Source organism: Pleurodeles waltl, chromosome 8 (assembly GCF_031143425.1).
Source record: "Pleurodeles waltl isolate 20211129_DDA chromosome 8, aPleWal1.hap1.20221129, whole genome shotgun sequence".
NCBI lineage: Eukaryota > Metazoa > Chordata > Amphibia > Caudata > Salamandridae > Pleurodeles > Pleurodeles waltl.
The window spans coordinates 851,194,493-851,217,394 of NC_090447.1; positions in this window are offsets into that span (position 1 = coordinate 851,194,493).

Below are 22,902 nucleotides of genomic sequence, written 5' to 3' on the forward strand. Positions count from 1 at the left end.
GGGACTTTGGCGGGCGGCCTCCGCCGCCCGCCAAGGTCAGAATGAGGGCCACAGTCTTTTTTTTTAAATGGCCGCCTATGGTAGAACCATGTGTGGTGCCCAGTCTTTTTCACTGTACAGGCCTTGGACACCAGATTCCCCTGAACTACGGTGAGTGGCTGGGGGGCAGTTCTCAGAGACCGCGTGGTCTCTGTGAACAGTTTTGTTAAGTTAATTACAGAGGTCTCCAGGTGCTGAACGCCTCGGAGACCGCCGTTATCAACAAAGCCGATCAGTTGTCAGATGGTTATTAACATACCAAGGGGAATATTTATACTCTGTTTGCGCTGAATGTGCGTCAAAAAGTTTGACGCACATTCGGCGAAAACCTTGCCCCATATTTAAACTATGACGCCCAACCCCACGGATGTCAAAAAACCTCAGTGTGCGTCATTTTTTGAATGCGGGAAAACGCCTCGCGTTAATGACATGCAAGATAGGCGTTCCCATCCAAAAAAATGACTTTAAGGCCTGTGCGCCTTATTTATACTCCTGCGTCATTTTGACGCACAGGAGGGGGCAGGCCTTAAAAAACAGTGCACAGCCTAATGTGCAACGTTTTTTAACGTCTGGGTGAGGGTGAGGTTACAGGTGAGTTGAGGTAAGTATTTTTATTTTATTTTTTAAAGTGGCATAGGGGGGCCTAATTTGGGCCCTCCTACATGCCGCTGTGCCCAATGGCCATGCCCAGGGGACAGAAGTATCTTTGCTAAGACAGGAGTCATTTCAATGGGGGTTGTGCGTCAAAAAATGGCGTAAGTCCACTTTGAGTAATGATTTTTTACTCAACCCCCATTTTCCCCTGCACCGGCGCTGCCTGGTTTGAGTCCTTTTTTTTTTCTGACCAGCCCACTGCGCAGCTAACGTCAATCCTTAAATAAGGGGCCCGCATGGCGTGTAGGGATGGCGTTAGCCGGCGGTACATTTTTTTGATGCAAACCAGCGCCGGCCCTGGTTTGCGTCAAAAAGTATAAATAGGGGCCCAAATCTGTTCTCAAGAGACCACGAGGTCTCTTGAGAGCCGCGCAGAAAAGTTAATAACAATGGTCCCCAGAGCTTTGTACGTCTCTGGGGACCGCTGTTATTAATGTTTCAGCGCAGTTCTAAAGAGATCGCGAGGTCTCTTGAGAGCAGCACAGAAAAGTTAACAACGAGGGTCCCCACAGCGTTGAACGGCTCTGAAGACCGCAGTTATTAACTTTTCAGCACTGTTCTCAAGAGACCTCTCGGTCCCTTGAGAACAGCACTGGAAAGTTAATACCGAGGGCCCCCCAGAGCGCTGGCCAGCTCTGAGGAACACAGTTATTAACTTTAGAGCTCCGCTCACCAAAACTCGGAGAGCAGAGCTCTAAAGTTAATAACTGTGCACCCCAAAGCTCTCCTCTTAAACACACAACTGATGCAATTAGTTGTGTGAACAGAGATTACTGAGGCGGAGTGCCGCTAACAGCGACACCTCGGACGTCTTCATACCATTTAAGGCCCCCACTACACCTAGAAGCACACTATTAGAGTTTTCAATTTTCACCCCCATTGTAGCGCCTTTTTGTTTCTCACAAACCATGTATTTCCTATATATACCTTTTGACCCCAGTAAAGTGTTTGCGGCTGAACATTAAATGCAGACCCAGAAAAAAATACATACAGAGCACCAGAACAACTGTGTACAAATTAAGCATGGGCTGCAACCACCCAAAATAAGTGCAGACCAACAACAATGCGAACAAACGTCCAGCACCAGAACCACCATGTACAAATGAAGCCTGGGCTACACCCTCAAAATAAATGCAACCCCACAAAAATACAAACAAATGCACAGCCCCGGAACCATCAAGTATAAATTAAGCATGGGCTCCACCCCAACAAAACAAGTGCAGACCCTCAAAAATACACAGACATATGCAGCCCCAGCACCTACAAGTACAAATTGAGCAATGGCCCCCAGCCCTCAAATGAGTGCAGACCATCAAAAATATATAGAAATAAGCAGCCCCAGAAACTGAAAGAACAAATTAAGCATTGCCTCCAACCCCCAAAATGAGTGCAGACCCTCCAAAATACATACCAAAACACAGCACCAGAACCAGTAAGTACAAATTAGGCATTGTCTCCACCCCACAAAATTAGTGCAGATCCTCAAAAACACATACAAAAACACCGCACCAGAACCTACAAGTACAAATTAAGCATGGCCTCCACCACACAAAATAAGTGCAGGCCCACAGAAATACATGCAAATATATAGCCCCAGAACCTAAAAGTACAAATACAACAGTACCACCCCACAAGTGAGTGCAGACCATCAAAAATATGAGTAAATGCTCAACATCAGAACCATCATGCACAAATTAAACCTAGCCACCACCCCACAAAATAAGTGCAGACCCTCAAAATACATGCAAATACATAGCCCCAGAAACTACAAGTACAAATTAAGCACTGCCTCCATCTAACAAAATAAAATGTAGACCCTCAAGATGCATGTAAATGTTCAGCAACTGAACCAATAAACACAAATTAAACATTGTATCCTGCAGATTACCGCTGACCATCTCCAACATACATTAATATCATTTTATAAACATGTGCATTTTACTCTGTTATGTATAGTTAAGCAGGTTGGGGCTAATATCAATGTTAAACTACCTTAGAACACATACAAACACCACACTGTTACAGACCTTAAGTAGAAGAGGTTTAGCAACACCAGTCTGCACTCTACCCTTCATATTTTTCAGCCATGATGTCCTGATGGTGCCCTGCTTGCTGCAAATTTCAGTATTTAGTTCAGAAAAAAAGAGGTCTGTGAAGGTGGGGTTTTTTATACCAGACTCACTGTGCTAATTATGCCTAGGCTTTGTGGTGGGTGTGGCCTGGAAATAGACATCTGTTTTAGATTGACAATACTAGTCCATTGTTTTGTTTCAAACTTTTAATTGCATGGCCAGTTTCTAATTTAACCTCTACTGTGTCCCAGGGAAATCCTGGAAACAAACATCTCTTTTTGATTTGCAATGCCAATCATCCTTTGAGGCCAGTCCTTGGGGGCCTACATCTGTTTTATATTTGCAATGCTTGTCCACTGTTTTGTTTCAAACTTTTAATTGCATGGCCAGTTTCTAATTTAACCTGCACTGTGTCCCAGGTACCTGCAGGCAAACATCTGTTTTAGATTTGCAATGCCAGTCTTCCTTTGAGGCCAGTCCTTGGGGGCCTACATCTGTTTTACATTTGCAAAGCTTGTCCACTGTTTTGTTTCAAACATTTAATTGTATGGCCAGTTTCTACTAATTCAACCTCCACTGTGTCCCAGGGAAATCCTGGAGGCAAACATCTGTTTTAGATTTGCAATGCCAGTCATCCTTTGGGGCCAGTCCTTGGGGGCCTACATCTGTTTTAGATTTGCAATGCTTGTCCACTGTTTTGTTCCAAACGTTTAATTGCATGGCCAGTTTCTAATTTAACCTCCACTGTGTCCCAGGGACCTGGATGCAAACATCTGTTTTAGATTTGCAATACTAGTCATCCTTTGAGGCCAGTCCATGGGGGGTCTACATCTGTCTTAGATTTGCCTTTCTAAATTGATAGGCTTGCTCTAACAAAAGCATAATTTGACCATCCCCTCTTTTTGGACTAGCCAACCGTGAGGAGGTCTGGCCTGCCCGCTTCGCCGCCCTGTGAGGAGAGCCCCAAACAGCCACTTGGTCATGAATGTCTGACATGTCCAGACCTGTCCTCTTAGGCTCTGAAACTGCTTGCACAACACCAAGGCTTTCATTGTCCACAGCCCATAGACCAATACCCAGGGGCTATGACCCTGGCACATGGCTAACGCGTGACATCATGCGGTCACAAACCACGTGACACCTCTACACCCACGTCACTTCCGGGGCGGGCTCTCGGGGGCACCAGAAGTCCCAGTAACGGAAGTGACATCACTTCCGGGGTGGGATAACTGTCATTTTACAGTTGATGAGGAAAGGTATCCCCTCCTACTACTCCTGCGTGCTTCCTGTGTCCTCTTAATGAATGTGAAATATAAACACACTCTAGGACATGCACTGCTAGGCACAAAAAAGTCAAGCGTTTCAGTCATGTCTAGATGTACACTCCAGACCTACTTAATAGTTGAGACCAATGGATTGGTATTGCCAAGTCAACACCTGTTCTGCCCACTAGTTTAGTGTCTACACTAAGAGGCATTGTAGCCTGTTATTTGTGCATTCACTTCCCTTCACTGAACCAATGGGGCTTCAGTTGACTTCATTCTTAGATCTGTGAGTGCAGGAGTGTTCCTAAGAAGGACTGAATTTGGGTATTGCTAGCATAACGAACGAAAAGTGTTCTGAAGGTATGAAATGCGTTTTGAATCTAATTAAATAGGTAAATGTATTTCTAACTATTGAGGATATGCTTATAGACTACAAAGACTGCATCCACTAAATGTTGCAAAATGTTACACCCTCCTGAAGGTCTAATGGACACTGTTGCACCAGACAAAAACACAAATAACATTGATCATAGTTTCGTACCCTATAGGTAAAACCAAACATTACCAAATATATGCAAAAGCAGAGAAGCTAATGGACTGGGAACACGCATAATGATAGGCAGCATGCGAGGCAGTTTATTTGCGGCTGAGAAGAGAAGAATAGAGAACTTGACACACAGTTATGGGATCCTGGTGTGCAGTATTCATCCACACGGCAAAGAACAGGGCAGTACAGTCAAAGTAGGCGGGGTGTGCACGCTGTTAACATTACTCTTCCTCCTTGTGTTAGAACCTTTAGCAGCTTCCTTCTGTATGGCATAGGAGGTGTCAGGAGTCTCCACTGAAATAGGTGGGATTAACGCTATGCTTAATGTGGACATCATTCTGCTTCTTTTATTCCTCCACAATCCTCTTTAACATAGCGATGTCCATAACAGAGAACTTCTCTACCCTCTCAGGTTATAAAGTCACCTGGTGAGAAAGTGAGGCATCTCCATGACTAGGCTCACCACTCCTGCATGCATCTATAGCTACAATGTAAAACTGGTACCAGAAGGACTAAGGTACCTTAGCATCTGAATTAACAGGGGTCTCTCTCAGATTGTAGAGCATAATCTCATCCCCTGATTGAGCACCAAAGCAGGATTATCTGGAGTGGATTCACCTTAACTTGTCTCTGTGGGGGAAAGTTCAAACGGTGAAGTTGCCTGTTGCAGTCCACTTCAATTATCTCTGTGGTATGCTGCCTCTCAAGATCCCCTGACAGAATATGAGCATCCGCCCAATAGCCTACTATAGTCTGGCTTTCCATGTCTCTGAGATCATTTACCATGTGAACCCTGGTTGCCAGACCCCATGCTCTGCTCTGCTTGGAGCATCATTTCTTCAGTCTCTAATAGAGTGCTACCCCCATACTTCTCCACTGCCAACTCAATAATAACCTCACATCTGATCCTAGCTGTGATGGCAATGGCATGGAGGGAAGCATGCAAACGTATAGGCATTATATCTTTTCTACACCACAAGACCCCATTGTGGTACAATGCAGCCCTTCGCATAGATGGGAAACCCTTTTATTGAATGTCATGGTGTAACTGTGTCTTGTGATGGCTGGAACAAATCTTCGACAGACGGAAAGGTAAGTCATTTCCATTTCTTCAGATGGAATTCAGGCTGTGAGCTCCTACCTACTAGCGTCATCTCAACACATATTAACCCCTTACTTGAAGAGATCAGTGAAATGAGGGGAAGAAGTGGGCCATCTATGATTGTAGCCTGCCAATGAAATATCAGGACCACACAAGGTAAACATGACTACAGACCATACTGGAATTTAAGCACATGCGGTGACATGATTATGACATTCCAACTGTAAATAATCCATTGAAAACAAGCACCAGAACGTCCCGATTTATCATCGTGGGGAGCATTATGTCGCAATAGGTTTGATAGCAGGGTGAGACCTTTGACAAAGTAAGTTACACAAATGGGTTATGATTTCTCCTCATTTGTCCCTCTTACCTTTTCTGGAGACATTAATGGAATACGCACATACCTCTTTAGTGTGTGAGACAAGGCATCCCTTGTTAACTCCTCCATGTAGTGCTCTTGACCTATGGCAAGGATAAGAAAGTGTGTGTGTGTGTGGGATGTGGTATGGTCTGCAATTTGGCACATTTGTCCACTGTTTTGCAGTGGTTTGCAGAGATGACCCACCCCGTTGATTTGTTTGCAGTGACACAGCTGACTCAGCATGTTACCAGGAGACTTTTACCCCTTCTTTCTTATGCATGTCTTGTATATCTGTATTAATATGTTTTGTATTTATATGTCACAGGACCTCAAGAACGTGCATAATCAGCAGATTATTTTCTGGTAGAAACATATTACTGCTACTGAATGTATGTATGCTAGTAACCTATACATACATTCAGGGAACTTAGGGGCATATTTATACTCTGTTTGCGCCGAATGTGTGTCAAAAAGTTTGACGCACATTCAGCGCACACCGTGCACCATATTTAAACATTGACGCTGGAGCCCGCGGATGTCAAAATTCCTCTGTGTGAGTCATTTTTGGGATGTGAGAAACTGCCTTGTGTTAATTTCTATGTAAGGTAGGCTTTCCCGCCCAAAAAATGACTTTCAGGCCTGTGCGCCTTATTTATACTCCTGCGTAATTTTGACGCACAGGAGAGGGCGTGCCTTAATAAACGGCACACATCAGGCTGTGCGCCGTTCTTTAACACCTGGGTCAGGGCAGACGTTAAGGGACCTGTGGGCTCATTTCCATGATCTCTGACCATGGAAGGATTCAAGAGGTGCCCTTCCCTACCCCCAGGGATGCCCCCTGCCACCCTCGCCCACCCCTGGAGGACACCCATGGATGGGGGGACCCATCCCAGGTAAGTACAGGTAAGTTGAGGTAAGTATTTTTTTTTTTTAAGTGGCATGGGGGGCCTAATTTGGGCCCCCCTACATGCCACTGTGCCCAATGACCATGCCCAGGGGACAAAAGTCCCCTGGGCAAGACCATTGGGCAAGGGGGCATGACTCTTGCCTTTGCTAAGACAGGAGTCATTTAAATGGGGGTTGTGCATCAATAAATGGCGCAAGTCCGGTTTGAGGCATGAATTTTGCCTCAAACCTGACTTGCACCATTTTTTGACGCACAACCCCCATTTTCCCCTCCGCCGGTGCTGCCTGGTTTGAGTCATTTTTTTTTACTCTGACCAGTCCGCAGAGCCAGCTAATGTCATTCCTTAAATAAGGCGCCCATATGGTGCGTAGGAATGGCGTTATCCGGCGGTAAAAATGTTAACACAAACCAGCGCTGGCGCTGGTTTGCGTCAAAAAGTATATATATGGGCCTCAGTGAGACTTTGGGATCTCTGTCCTGACAAAAGCTGTTGTGATTTTTATCCTCTTTCTGTCTGTATCCTTTTTCCTCATTTCACTGCTAACAGTACCCTCAAGTAACTCAGGAGGTCTGCCTACCACTAGAGGATTGTGTGACAAGAGGAGGGATGATCAGTGATGAAGTTTGACATCCAGGGAGGTTTGTGAGGTCATCCCTTGCAATGTTTTCTGATGTCCGGGTCCTGATTATGCTATTAGGGCATATCACTGTCCTCAAAAAGAGGGCATTTCCTGCACAAACGAACTTAAGGTCTCCATTGGATGTGTTTACATTGTGTGATTATGATACAGGTGGTACCGCCAGTTGACTCACTGTCTCAATTCCACTTGAGGTGCTTCCTCAGTGGAACTGCCCTCTTCTCCTGGCCTTCAGTATTTACAGACTCTGGGCCAATATAGAGGAGTAGTGCTGGGCTTTTAAGATTCTTGTTAAAGTTATTCACTTCCTTCCGACCTTAACAGATACCAGGCTCCACTGGCAGATGCTCCTTCAGAAGGCCTATACCCTGGACTGCTGAGCATCTGTGCTCCCTGACAATGGAAGAATTATCTGTTATTTCAATATTTCAATATCCTGAATCATTGGTGCCTGCCTCTCTGGAAACTCAAAAAGGCAAAACTCCTGCCCCACGATCTCTGCTGGGGGTGTAGTGTGAATCATTGTGAACTTTTCCACATTCTGTGGCCCAGTCTGCCTATCAAGCGTAAATCTAAGAAAGAATCCGACACTGTGGCACAAAGCGGATCATAACTTCCTCCAACTCAGCATTATTCATAATATCTTGGATCTTCGTGGCATGTCATCACATGAATATGACTGGCTGGTTATCTTGTTAGCCACCATTCAGCTGTGTATTCTCCACCATTGGCGACATCCCACACTGCAATATGCAACGAATGGCAGTTTGAATTCCATTTCATAGCTTGCCACAAGCGACTCTCATATAAACTCAATGACAAACTACACATTTAAGTGTCAGTAAAGGGAGCCATTTTTTACAAGCACCAGGTGCCTCCTAGATCGAGACTGCCCAATGGCATCATCTTCTTAGGTGTAAGACCTGAAAGCCTTAGGGTCATCTTCCCCAAACTTTTTGCCTGTCTCCTTCCATTTTTCTGATCTAATTTTGCTGGTGTTAGGACTCTGCACACTTTATCGCTGCTAACCAGTACTAAAGGGCTTGTACTCTCTCCCCTAAACATGGTAACATTGACTCATACCCAATTGGCATATTTCATTTACCTAAAAGTCCCTAGTAAAGTGCACTAGGGCCCATATTTATACTTTTTGTCGCAATTCAGCGCTAGGGCGGATTTGCGTCAAAAAGTTTACGGCCGGCTAACGTCATTCCAACACACCAGCCGGGCACCTTATTTATGGAATGACATTAGCCGGCGCTGTGGCCTGGTTAGCGACTAAATAAATGACGGTAACCGGGCAGCGAAGGCAAAGGGAAGACTTGGGATTGTGCGCCAAAGAATGGCGCAAGTCAGGTTAGAGTCAAACATATTGGTTCTAACCTGACTAGCGCCATTTCTTTACGCACAACCCCCATGGAAATGACCCTGTCTTAGCAAAGACAGGAGTCATGTCCCCCCTGCCCAAAGGCCATGCCCAGGGGACTTCTGTCCCCTGGGCATGGCCACTGGGCACAGTGGCATGTAAGGGGCCCAAGTTAGGCCCCGCTATGCCACTTAAAAATAAATAAATATATATATATATATATATATATATATATATAAATACATACCTGCACTCACCATGGATGTGTACCCCAATCCATGGGTGTCCTCCAGGGGTGGGCGAGGGTGGCAGGGGGTGTCCCTGGGTGCAGGGAAGGGCACCTGTGGACTGCTTCCATGTTCTCCCACCATGGAAATGAGCCCACAGGTCCCTTAACACCTGCCCTGACCCAGGTGTTAAAAAACGGCGCAAATCCGGCTGGGCGCCATGTTTTAAGGCCCGCCTCCTCCTGTGCGTCATTTTGATGCCGGAGAGTAAATAAGGCGCACATGCCTTAGAGTATTTTTTTGCACGGGAACGCCTACCTTGAATGTCATTAGCGCAAGGTAGGTTTTCACGTACAAAAAATTACTCAAACTCCATAACTTTGGCGCTAGATGGGTCTAGCTGCAAAATATAAATATGGAGTTAAGTTTGCACCGAATTTGTGTAAAAAAAAATGATGCAAATCCGGCGCAAACAGAGTATAAATATGGGCCTAGATGTGCCCAGGGCCTCTAACATAAATGATACTAGTGGGCCTGAAGCACTGATTGTGTCACCCACACAAGTAGCCTCTTAACCATGCCTCAGGCCGGCCATTGCAAGGCCTGTGTGTGCAGTATTACTGCCACTTCGACTTGGCATTTAAAACTACTTGCCAAGCCCTAAATTCCCCTTTTATCTATATAAGTCACCCCTAAGGTAGGCCTAGGTAATCCACTGGGTAGCGTGCTATGTATGTAAAAAGGCAGGACATGTAGTTATAAGTTCTACATGTCCTGGTAGTGTAAAACTCCCCAAATCATGTTTCACTACTGTGAAGTCTGCCTCTCTCATAGGCCAGCATTAGGCATGCCCTTATGAACTTTTAAGTGGTAAATTCTGATCTGAGTGGAGTAGACTTGTCATGTTTAGTGTGGCCAGAATGGTAATAGAAAATCCTGCTTACTGCTGAAGTTGGATTTAATATTACTATTTTATAAAAGCCACTTTTAGAAAGTGAACATTTCTCTGCACTTAGTGCCATCTGTGCCTTACAGCCTGTCTCCAATCCATGTCTGGTCTGTGCTGGTTGACAGCTCTCCTTATGCATTGCAACGAGACAGCAATAAACACAGGACACTCGGTGACATCTGCATTCATCTGCATACTGAATGGTCTCCCTGGGCAGGAAGGGTAGAGGGGCTCTTACTTACACTTCAAAGGCCAGTGGTCTGACCCTACACAAAGGATTGATAACCCCCCACAGGGATCTTGGTATACAGGGCTGGGTTGAAAGGGGACCTTGTGCACTTCAAAACCACTCTTTGAAGTTTCCCCCACTTCAAAGGCATTTTAGGTATATAATTCTGGGTCTCTGACCTCACCAAATCAGATACTACTGGATAGACAACTGGACTCTGTCAGAGGGACTGCTTTGCTGGAAGCACTGCAGCCTTGCTTGTTGCCCTGCTGCCTGCTGGCCCTTCACTTTGCTCCAGTGCGTCGGAAAATTGAGGCAATGCCTGCAGAAATCAACGCAGCACCTGCCTCGTGGCTGAAAAATCGTTGCATCGCCTACTAGATCGACACATCGCCTGCTCCTTTTTGCCAGCACGTCAAGGATTTTCAAAGCATAGTCCTTGGGTGGCAAAATATCCCTGCATCATAGTGAGGAACCAAGGCTGGAAATCAACGCATCACCTTGCAGCGTGGAAAGAAACGATGCATCTGTACCACGCTGGAAAATCCAATGCAGCACCTTATTTTTTGATGCATCTCCTCCTCTTTGGCCCTCCTGCATCATTATTTTTGATGCATCCTAGGTACTGTGTGTTACAAGGATACAGCCACCGATTATTAAAGATTGAGACTCATTGAAACATTTAAAACGTGATATCTTGGCTTGTGCATATTGGATTTTTCGTCATTTTGGTCCTATTTTATTAAGATAAATACTATCCATTTTCCTAACCTTTAGTAGAGTACATTTTATGGTGTTTTCACTGTGTTACTCTATGAGTTATTGCACAGATACTTTACACATAGCCTCCTAAGTTAGGCTTGCCTGCTCTGTGCTCAGAGGGTGAGTACAGGATAATTTAGGTTGGATACTGACTTACCTTGACTAGGAATATGGTCCCCACTTGGACAAGGGTGCAAACTTCTGCCATCTAGAGACCCAATTTCTAACATTAGGTCAACCCTGAGGCCTGGAACTATGGATGACGGCTGATTGTCTCCCCTCCCCAGCTGAGACAATAGATGCTGCCTCACTTGGTAATGATGTATTGCTATCTCCCCTGTTTGACAACCCTAGGTGGCACCCATGAGACATTGTTTCCCCCCATCTCCCCAAACTCCCCCGTCTGTCCCCTCTTCACAGTGCATTCTTCCAAGGCTTCCTATATGGAGGTGTTGTGGACTCATTCTATTGTTTGTCCCAGAGGAGAGTTGGGCACTTTTCTTCTGGATAATGGGCTCATTCTGGAACTCAATTGCTCACTTGTTATGTGTCTGTATGTGATGATATTCATGGTCATTAATTTATTGATAAATAACTGAATTAAGAATTGTTGTAAAAAAGAGAGGAGAGATTTATGTGAAGATGGCCCTGTTAATATCCAAATTAGGAATTCCAGGCAAAGGGATTAACTAGGCAGACCAAAGTAAAAGGCAGTGGTGTGTTCCCAAAAAACTCAAAGAAAACTCATTTAAAAGTACCAACAGAAGAAGATAATAAAAATGTAGTTGGAGGGGTGCTGATTCTAGGTCAAGATTTTACTCTGAGAGTGGATAGGTCACTGTAAGAAAACATACACTCTCCTGGAGTGTTCAAAGAAAAAGAAAAAAATGTAAGCAGTGTAATGGTGCAGTGTATCCAGTGAAATGGATGGTAAGGAAGATATGATCCAGTGGAATGCCAAGTAATGAGCTTGCATTGTTTTCTTGATTGCTTTATCCCACTGGATATTCTAGTGCAACCGGCCATATAAGGCAGAACATTGCACACATATACCACATTGTTAGCAATGAGGTCTCTAGTTGGCAGTGGTTTTCACTCTGTCCAAGTAGGGACCTTCAGTTTAGTCAGGGTAAGGGAGTAACAGAGCCAGGATAACCCCTGCTCACTCCATTGGTAGCTTGGTTCAAGCAGTTAGGCGTATCTCAGAGGCAATGTATAAAGTATTTGTACACTCACACAGTACCACACACAAGTACTCCACACCAGTTAAGAACAATACACCATATTTATCTGAGTAAAACAAGACCAAAATGAAAAAAATCTAATGTACACAACTAAAGATATGACTTTTTAAGTATTAAATCTTAGTATAACGCTTAGAAACCTAATAGCTCCAACTAGAGCTATCACAGCATCTTGATGGAGTTGTTCCCCAACAGTCTGACGCCACTTGTGAGGGAGTGTGGGCCAGTCACGGAGTCACACAAACCCCAGATACAGTACTTTGGAAAACAATGACGAAATAAAGATGTTGCACTGAGTTGGGGAGGTGAGGCCTCACAGGAGCTGGTGTGGCATCGGTTCCTTACTGCTACTGGGAAAGTGAGGCATCTATTCCTTACTTCTATGCAGGGGAGGTGAGGTGTTGGTTTGTTACGGTTGCAGGGAAGGTGATGCAGCATTGGTGGCGAGGCATCGGTTCCTTGCGACAAGGCGGGGATGATGAATCCAACAGGTCGAGATGAGAGGTATTGACTTTGCGGTGTCACAATCACATCACAGGGTCACAGGTGCTGTGGCAGAGTCAGATTCGGGTGTCCTGGATGTCGGTGACACAGCAATTGGGACTCACTCTGTGGCAGGACTTTGGAGGTGCTGCGGCAGCATCGGGCCTGTGTTGCAGGACACGGTCATTGTACTCAGCAGGGACCGTGGCTCCAGTGCAGGCCGTGATGTGGAGTCCGAGAGCGGCACCGGTTCCAAAGTCTCTCTGGATTCGATGTGTTAGTTACGTCTTAGTTGCACCAGAACTCACTCCCTCCCAAGGCCCCAGGAACTGGATTTGGAACCACTTGGCAAGTCAGGACTCGCAGAAAGACAGCCCAGTGACTAGTAGGTGAGGTCTTTGATGGCCTTGAGGCTTCTTAACCTGAGGCAAGCTCAATTCAAGCCCTTGGAGAACATTGGAAAGCCGAATGTACCAAGCAAAGTCCAGTCGTTTTGATCCCACAACAGAAGCAGCTAGCAGCAGACCAGCACACAAAGCAAAATGCAGAGTGGCAGTCCCTCCTACATCATCCATCTCTTCTTCCTGGCAGAACAGTCCAGAAGTGTTCTAACTAAGTGGTGTCAGAGGTCAAGTATATATTCCCATTTCTGTCTTTGAAGTAAGCGAATTTCAAAGAGGAGTCTTTGTAGTGCACCCTGCCTACCCCTGCCCTGGCCCCAGATATACTCCAGGGGTTTGGAGATGCTTTGTGTGAGGACAGGCAGAGCCCTATTCAGGTAAAGTGTCACCACTCTAGCTCAGGAAGATCCATCAGCCTGTTGATGTCCATCAGGATATGCAGGGTACAGTACATCTCAGCTCCCTTTGTGTGACTGTCTAGAATCAATACACAAACAGCGCAACTATCATGCTGACTCAGATGTGTATTCAGCAGAAAGGCAGAGGCACAGAATGGCTAAGCAAGAAAATGCCCACTTTCTAAAGGTCGCATTTTCAAACTTACAATTCAAAAACCAACTTCACCCTGGGCACACATAGTCCACTATACTAGGGACTTACTAGTAAGTCAAATATGCCAATCATGGATCAACCACTCACCAATACATTTTAGACAGAGATTATATGCACATTAGCAATGGTTAGCAACAATAAAGTGCCCAGAATCATACAGCCAACCAATATAAATCAGAAAAAATAGGAAAAAAAGGCAATACGTTTGGGGATAACCCTGCAAAAAGAGCCAGGTCCAACATACAGCAACAACATGTCAATGTGGGCCTAATTCTGGTAGGCAGAGTTAAATAGCTGTGTGGAATGTAGGTCTACCTGAGCCAGAGTTGTCAGGCTAGTCAAACCCAGTTTTACCAGGCGTGGGAGAACCTTACTCAATTTTTCTTGCCAGTAAATCTGTCCAGAAAAATCATTTGAGACTTTGGCTGCAGTAGGCAAGCCTCCATGTTTTCTGTCTAACAGGGTGAATCACTGAATGCTCTACCCTGCTAGAAAAAAGGTTCCCCTTCTTTTCCCTATAAGCCCCACTCCTTTCTCGACTTCTGACCCCACTTAAAGAGCAATACATAGATTTACTACCTGCTCAGAACAGGTGATAAATGCATGTGGTGACATTCAGTGGAATTGGGAATTCTGTGTGGTTTTAGAACCTGAAAAATTGGAATCTCAAGGTAATTCTTCCAATGAAATGGGTTTTGGCTGTAATTTTGTGGTATTAGTGCAAAACGTCTGTATGATAACAGTAAAATTACATGCAATTTTACTGTTATGGACTATTGTGGAACTTGTCATAAGGGTCATGGTTGAATAGCACCAATCTCACAACAGTGTCCATAAGAAATTATGGAAGTGGTCCCAGTCAAAGTCGAGGCTATGGACATGCTTCCATGACCGGTCTCATGACCGATCCACATTGAGGTGTACTGAGCTGGGTAGGTCATAAAAAGTCCCACAAAAACATCAGAAATCCAAAAATGGCTCTCTGACTAACTGCCAATTGCAATATTTGGAGTCTCAAGATGCCCAAGGTACCTCCAGGCCACTCTGTTATCCCACAGAGCAAACTCCTGTCAGGCTTCTGCTCGACCTCCCACCTCAGCAGACAGTCATTGCATATGAATTGCATCAGCTGAAAGAGGCCGCAGACAAAATCTTCAGCACCCCACTGAGTGCCACCTGAGTGCCTTTAGACCCCAAGGATTCAAGGTGGCTGCCAGATAGAAGCCTGTCAATAGTTTCCTACCCGTCCCGACCATGCCACTCAACCTCCACCTGAAGTAGGGCAACACACTACCCCAACACTAACACACATAGCTGCTGCAAAACTGCTTTAAATTGTCCTTTGCAACACACAATCCGTGGTAGGATGTTGTGTCATCTTTCACCTGCCTGGATGACAGAGCTTCACGTCATACCAATGAGGGCTCCAGATTTTGGAACATGGATACTTCCTGCCCTCCCAGTCCTATTTCCCAGACCTACCACCGGTACTGAAATACCTCCTGGAGCACCACTTGGCCTTACTTCACAGAGAAGTTCAGGGTCTCTTGGCAAAGGGAGCAATGAAGAGGGTGCAGGCATCAGGGACTGGGACTGGTTGCTCTTCCTTTATTTTTTGGTGCTGAAAAATGACCAGGGCCTTCATCCCATTCTAGATCATTGCCCTCTGAACTTCTGCCTCTGGAACAACACATTTAAAATGCTCACCCTGGCCCAAATCCTCTCCAAATTCACTTCCGGCCAAAACCAAGCAGTCTTACCCCCATGTTAAGGAGTCCTATGACAAAGAGAGTCCAGGCCCAAGTCATCTTTGCAGCACCAGAGTCAGAGGACAGTACGGTACCCACAACTTCTGGACATGAGCATGTGTCCTCCTTTGGGAGAACCTCGTCTTACAACAGAGCCAGCACAATCTACATCTCATTGCATGAAGATTGAGCTGGGGAAAGTTTGTTCTGTGGTTCTCTTCGCAAATATACAAGTATACAATCAGATGTTCTTCTGTTCTGTTTCGAATTAGCCCAGCAAGGCCTTGCTTTGGTGAGAGTTAAAGATTACCTCTCAGCCCTTTCTGCGTTCTTACATTTATCCGACCAGCCATCCTTCTTCAAGCCACTTGTTTTTATGTTTTTTTTAAGGGGTTGGTCCATATGTTCCCACCAACTCCATTTGTCATGTCACAGAGGGCCCTATAAATTGGTGCTCACCTACTTGTTGTGCACTCCCTTTGAGCTCATGCACAGTTCTCTTTCTCTTCTTACCATCAAGACAGTAATTCTCATCGCAATAACATCAGCCGGGCTAGTAAGCAAACTCCAGGCATTTGTCCATGGTAATCCAAACACATCTTTCTTCCTGGACAAATTAGACTTTCGGACAAAAGTAGTATTCCTGCCCAAGCTAGACATGCTCTTCCACATATGGCAATCAATTACCTTGCTGGCTTTCTATGCACCAAGAGAGAAGAACAGCTTCATTTCCTTGTGGGCACTGAGCTTCTATGTGGACTGAACCAGAAACAACCAACAGAGCAACCAACTTTTTATTTGTTTCTCTGGGGCTAAGAAAGAGAAAGCAGTGCAAAACAGGACCATTTTAAGATGATTCAATTGTGCTATGCATCAGGATATGCTGTGGGATAAGCAAGACGTAGCCCCCAGAAGGCCTAAAGGCTCATTCCATCAGAACCAAGTAAACTGTAAACTGTAAACTTCGTACTTGTATAGCGCACTACTCACCCGTTAGGGTCTCAAGGCGCTGTACGCATACCGCTGTGGAACCCCCCCTGGCTTTTCCCTGTGAGGTGCCCACTCCTGGGCAACCTCCAAGGTGAAGCCAGGCATCATAGCGCTGTTGGGGCTGTTGTGGAGATTAAGTAAGCTATTGCCCAGAGTTACAGAGTGGGACCCATGAATTAGATTAGGCACCGATGCGAGAATTATCAGGTCCGAGGAAATTGAGTCCAAGACAAGAACCAAGTCTGCTACCAGTGCACTGGCTTGTGGTGTGCCAGTCATGAATATTTGTTAAGCAGCTACGTGGGCTTCCCTTCACACATTCACAAGCTATGCAGCCTGGATAGCCAGATCCGACAGGATGGACATTTTTCATGATCTGTCCTGCAAGCTTTCCTGGTCTGAGACACTCTACATACCCATCACCAGAGGAGGTGAACTACTTTGGTACCTATTCACAAGGTGACGACGAATCTGCGTTTAGGAGTTTCTATGAGAACAAATTACTTACTTTCTTTAATGTCTTTTCTGGTAGAGATTGTGTCTAACCATAGATTCCTCACCAACTCATCCTCCTCTCCATTCTGTAGAATGGACTTGCATTGCCCATGAACAAGATGCAAATCGAAAATCAATTTCCATGGCTCCACGTCTGACAACACAAATAGAGATCAGAAAGAAACTGATGTTAGTGCATGGAGGTGGCACAAAAATAGGGGTCTTGATTAACATCCGAGGTGGGAGGGAGCCGATGCGGAGCCACACCTACAGAAGTGCAAGGGAATGGCTGTAAAGTTTCTGGAATGGGGGCCAGATTTATCAAGGTTTTGCAAGGGCAACACAAAACATAAGTGAGATTTAACTTTGCATGGCCCTACATGACTTGATAAATCTAAAGTAACGTAAAGCATCGCAAATTGCTGCCTCATGTTGTTACTATGCAGCAGGGAGGCATTCCATGGGTGGAGCCTGGGTGTTCCCACACATCCATCTATGAATTTTGGCACATTCCCATATTTACAATAGGGTAAACGTTTCATTACTTCCTCTATGCTCCACTGCAAACAATCCTACAGTGTCTCTCTCTGCCTACATCCGAGATAGTGAAACCTTCTCCCCTTGTGCAGAGCCTGTGTGCCATCCCCAGAGGTATGCCCAGGTAAATTAGCAATCCCTTCTCTGTGGTCCCTCCAAACCAGTCTTGGGGGCAGCTTCTCTACCACTGGGATTTGTGCCTGCCTGACTGGGTGAACAACAAAGTGTCCTGACCAGGTGACAGCTAACATTTGCTTGTGTCAAGGAAGTCATCTTTAAAGTTAATTGAGTTCAGTGCTTAATTGGAGTCAGTGGTTTCCAGTGCTCGGCACTGGCACTTGATTACCAACACTGGCACTGTTGGAACCGTTTGTGAAATTTAAAGTTGAACAGAACAACAGTTGTTTATTAATTCAATATACACTAAAAAACATTTACTACTTGCCACCGATCCATTCTGGTAGCCTTGGGGGCCTCAACAGTCTGAACTGCCCCACTTGTAGCAGTGTGATAGTTAGTAGTTATTTAAGTACTGTCATTGGCAGTGCGGAAGGTGGCAATGTGTGGTGCAAGCTGCAGTGGCTTCCTGATGAGGGCCCTGACTCTTAAATTGTTTACAAATTAACCACTGATTGAGTTCCTCAGCAGTGCACAGATGGTTATCCTATCAGAGAAACAAAACAGCTTCCTATACCCAAAACATCTCAGCTCTGGAAGCAAGTTCACATCTAATCAAGGAGGCTCTTTACCTTCTGGGTGAAAATTAAGGTCATGCAGATAGGCATACAGAGGCTTTAAGCAGGGAAAGGTTAATTTTCTAAAAGTACCTTTTCCAAACATCTATTGCAAATATATCTTAACAAGTGAGTTGGGCTTGTGATGAATATTTCAAAACGTCTGGGAAGGAAATGTGTAGCTGCTTCCTAGCTAGAGATAACATTAAATTGTATCCCAGTGTTTTCCTATGAAGCCCCCAACTACAGTGAAAATAGCTTTTGGGGCTTTTTCACTGTAAAGACATGTCTGACATTAAACATTTACATGTCCTGCTTTTCAATAACATGAGCCTTGCCTTGTGGAGAGTAAGGTCTATTTAGGGGTGCTATTAATAGTCAAAAGGAAGTTTTAGTCCTGTCAAAAGTTATTATTTTAACAGGTCAAATTTGCCGTTTTAAATCTGCACACCTGGGCTGCAGAGGGTAGGCCTGCAGTCATGTTTACACTGTTGCTGTAGTGAACGGCACAATGGGTGTTGCAGTCCACTTGTGACATTTAACTTACAGGCCCTGGGTATGCTACTGTACCAAACACTACAGTCTTATAGGTAAGTTAAACATACTGATTAGGGGCATGCTAATTTAAACCTGTTGAAACTATGAGCACGTGCACTTTACCACTGGTTAACTGGGGTAGAGTGAACAGAGTTCTACAGCCAGCAAAAGCAATCTAGGGTTACAGTATGCAAAAGATGGTCGTTTCCAACACTGATTATTTCCAGAACCCACCAGCCTTGTGTAATGGGCATGTCATTCATGGGTTGCAATCAACCAGGTTTCCTATCTCGAAATGAGTAAGTTGATATTTCCTATACTTTCACCAGAGGAGCTAGAAAATTAATTTTCATTCCATTTTGTTCATTCTGTGCAGAATAGCAAAAACATATCAGTTAGTCCTTCTTTGTCTCGGGCGATTTAAAAAAGTTGAATAAGTGTAGAAGATAAGGTGCAAATTTGTCGGCAAAATGGAGAAGCACATCAATATATCGATTATCAGGACCAGTCGCTAGCATTAAAACCCTTTCTGTGAACAAACTACAAGTAAGTTACCTTCACGCTCATTGTCAATAAAACTTGCAGGTTGATAGAGGAGTACGTAATGGCCTTTAATCGGAGGACCAAACCCCTAGGCTTTCCATAGCAATATTTATCTTACATCAGTAACCTCTACCAGCAGTTCCAGGCTGAATAAGCACAGGGGACAAGAGAGGACTGCAGTCAAAAAGTTGTAGGAGTGCCCTCAAGCATCACATTAGGATGCTAAGCATCATCATCGGGCTGACTCCTCGTCAGACTGGCACTGCAATGTCTGACGGGCCACCATCCATGAGATGGAGGCTCTTCAACCAGAAAGATGTTTAATAAATCGAAAGAAGTCTGCAGTCCATGCTGACAGGGGAGAGAAAGGAGAGTCAAGGGTGTAAAATTGGCTCTAAACACCTCATACTAATTTTTTATATTTTCGATAAGGGTTAGGTCAAGGTTAAAAACACAACTCGGAGTATTCAGGCGAACAATGCTCCCAATACTCCTTCAAAACTAGAGAGGAGACAAATTGTTTGCTCCTAACATTTGGTCGACATGTTTCGCGCCCTCACGGTCACACAAGGATCCACTGGCGCTTCATCAGGACCGATAATAGTTGCTTCTCCATGAAAAAACAAGACAATAAATGCTGGAAGGTCACTTACAGTCTGACGATCTATTGTGTCTGTCAGTCAAGTGGTAAGTCGCCCTGTGTTAGAGACAAAAAAAACAAATAAAAAAAGATTTTTTTTTATATAAACAACCAGAAATTCATTGGTGTTATAGTCACCTGGGAGCCATACGCATGATAAATATTTGGCGTATACTCACACAAAGGGGTACTCGGGTATAAAAGAAAGAAGGAAACAGAAAACGAAGCTTACCATCCCATGTAGGTAACGGGCATCATGGGGACGCGTAAAACCTCTTACCCAAGGAGAGTACTCTACATATGAAACAAATTCATAATAAAAAGGTAATTGCACGCTTCTGAGGCCACAATCTGTTGTGCACGTACTGTCGAGGAATCACCCATTCAAAATATCTAGATACATAAGTATTGCATGACACAATGAAATTTCAACATACATTAACACGCAAAGTCAATCTCGTAGTCAGAGGGACTCTGCCAAGTCTCAACGTCCATCATGACTATTGAAATATACTACGTTCACCTGTCAAAAGAGGTATCGTCTGGTAAAATAACTCATTAGTCATAAAAAACAAGATTTGTGAAGTGAGCAATATATAGCTGTTAATGTTAGTGTTTAAAGTACGAAAGCGGTCATTGTTCAGTAGTACTCAATAAACATCAAAATATTATTATCTATACAAGCCGGCAAACTCTGATTCAAGAGACAATTAATTCAATGTAGTTCATAAGCCGTGATACAGGGGCCCGTGAAAAAGGTGCTATAGCTCGACATAATGTGCACTCAATGTCTGCCAACAATCGTGTGTCAAACTATAACTGTATCCTGCACTCGTGTAGAGTACAATAGCGCGTACTGATTGTCAAGTCCAGTAGACCTAATTATTTGAGGAGTTACATTCTGCGACCACGGTAGACCTAATTGCGACCCTGTATGTGGGCCGACTAGTGCAAGCTAAACGTGGACATTTTAAAAAAGAAGAATAGGGTAGCAAATACAGGAACACAGAATACGTGTACCTACATCAAATTCTCCTGGAGGTCCGTCTTGAACCTACCCGGGGTCCACATACAGGGTCGCAATTAGGTCTACCGTGGTCGCAGAATGTAACTCCTCAAATAATTAGGTCTACTGGACTTGACAATCAGTACGCGCTATTGTACTCTACACGAGTGCAGGATACAGTTATAGTTTGACACACGATTGTTGGCAGACATTGAGTGCACAATATGTCGAGCTATAGCACCTTTTTCACGGGCCCCTGTATCACGGCTTATGAACTACATTGAATTAATTGTCTCTTGAATCAGAGTTTGCCGGCTTGTATGGATAATAATATTTTGATGTTTATTGAGTACTACTGAACAATGACCGCTTTCGTACTTTAAACACTAACATTAACAGCTATATATTGCTCACTTCACAAATGTTGTTTTTTATGACTAATGAGTTATTTTACCAGACGATACCTCTTTTGACAGGTGAACGTAGTATATTTCAATAGTCATGATGGACGTTGAGACTTGGCAGAGTCCCTCTGACTACGAGATTGACTTTGCGTGTTAATGTATGTTGAAATTTCATTGTGTCATGCAACACTTATGTATCTAGATATTTTGAATGGGTGATTCCTCGACAGTACGTGCACAACAGATTGTGGCCTCAGAAGCGTGCAATTACCTTTTTATTATGAATTTGTTTCATATGTAGAGTACTCTCCTTGGGTAAGAGGTTTTACGCGTCCCCATGATGCCCGTTACCTACATGGGATGGTAAGCTTCGTTTTCTGTTTCCTTCTTTCTTTTATACCTGAGTACCCCTTTGTGTGAGTATACGCCAAACATTTATCATGCGTATGGCTCCCAGGTGACTATAACACCAATGAATTTCTGGTTGTTTATATAAAAAAAAATATTTTTTTATTTGTTTTTTTGTCTCTAACACAGGGCGACTCACCACTTGACTGACAGACACAATAGATCGTCAGACTGTAAGTGACCTTCCAGCATTTATTGTCTTGTTTTTTCATGGAGAAGCAACTATTATCGGTCCTGATGAAGCGCCAGTGGATCCTTGTGTGACCGCGAGGGCGCGAAACATGTCGACCAAATGTTAGGAGCAAACAATTTGTCTCCTCTCTAGTTTTGAAGGAGTATTGGGAGCATTGTTCGCCTGAATACTCCGAGTTGTGTTTTTAACCTTGACCTAACCCTTATCGAAAATATAAAAAATTAGTATGAGGTGTTTAGAGCCAATTTTACACCCTTGACTCTCCTTTCTCTCCCCTGTCAGCATGGACTGCAGACTTCTTTCGATTTATTAAACATCTTTCTGGTTGAAGAGCCTCCATCTCATGGATGGTGGCCCGTCAGACATTGCAGTGCCAGTCTGACGAGGAGTCAGCCCGATGATGATGCTTAGCATCCTAATGTGATGCTTGAGGGCACTCCTACAACTTTTTGACTGCAGTCCTCTCTTGTCCCCTGTGCTTATTCAGCCTGGAACAGGGTACTTATTTGGTTTATAGGTTCATGTAAAGGGAGACAGTACACTGGACCAATAAACTCCCTGTCCCTCTTGTCTTTAGAACCTCTACCAGCAGACCTAACTGCAAGTTGAGAAACATACCTCTTCTAAAGTAAGCTCAGTTGCTAACCCCTAACAACCAATCTTCAAAAATGCCACATTTAGGTTAAATTAAATTGTTTTTTGCAAAGGAAACGGAGAAAGAGTAAGGAAATGAAGTGATGTAGGCCAAGTGAGCATTTTAGAAAAGAATACAAGAGACAAAAAGAAGAAAAGTACTCTTCAAATTT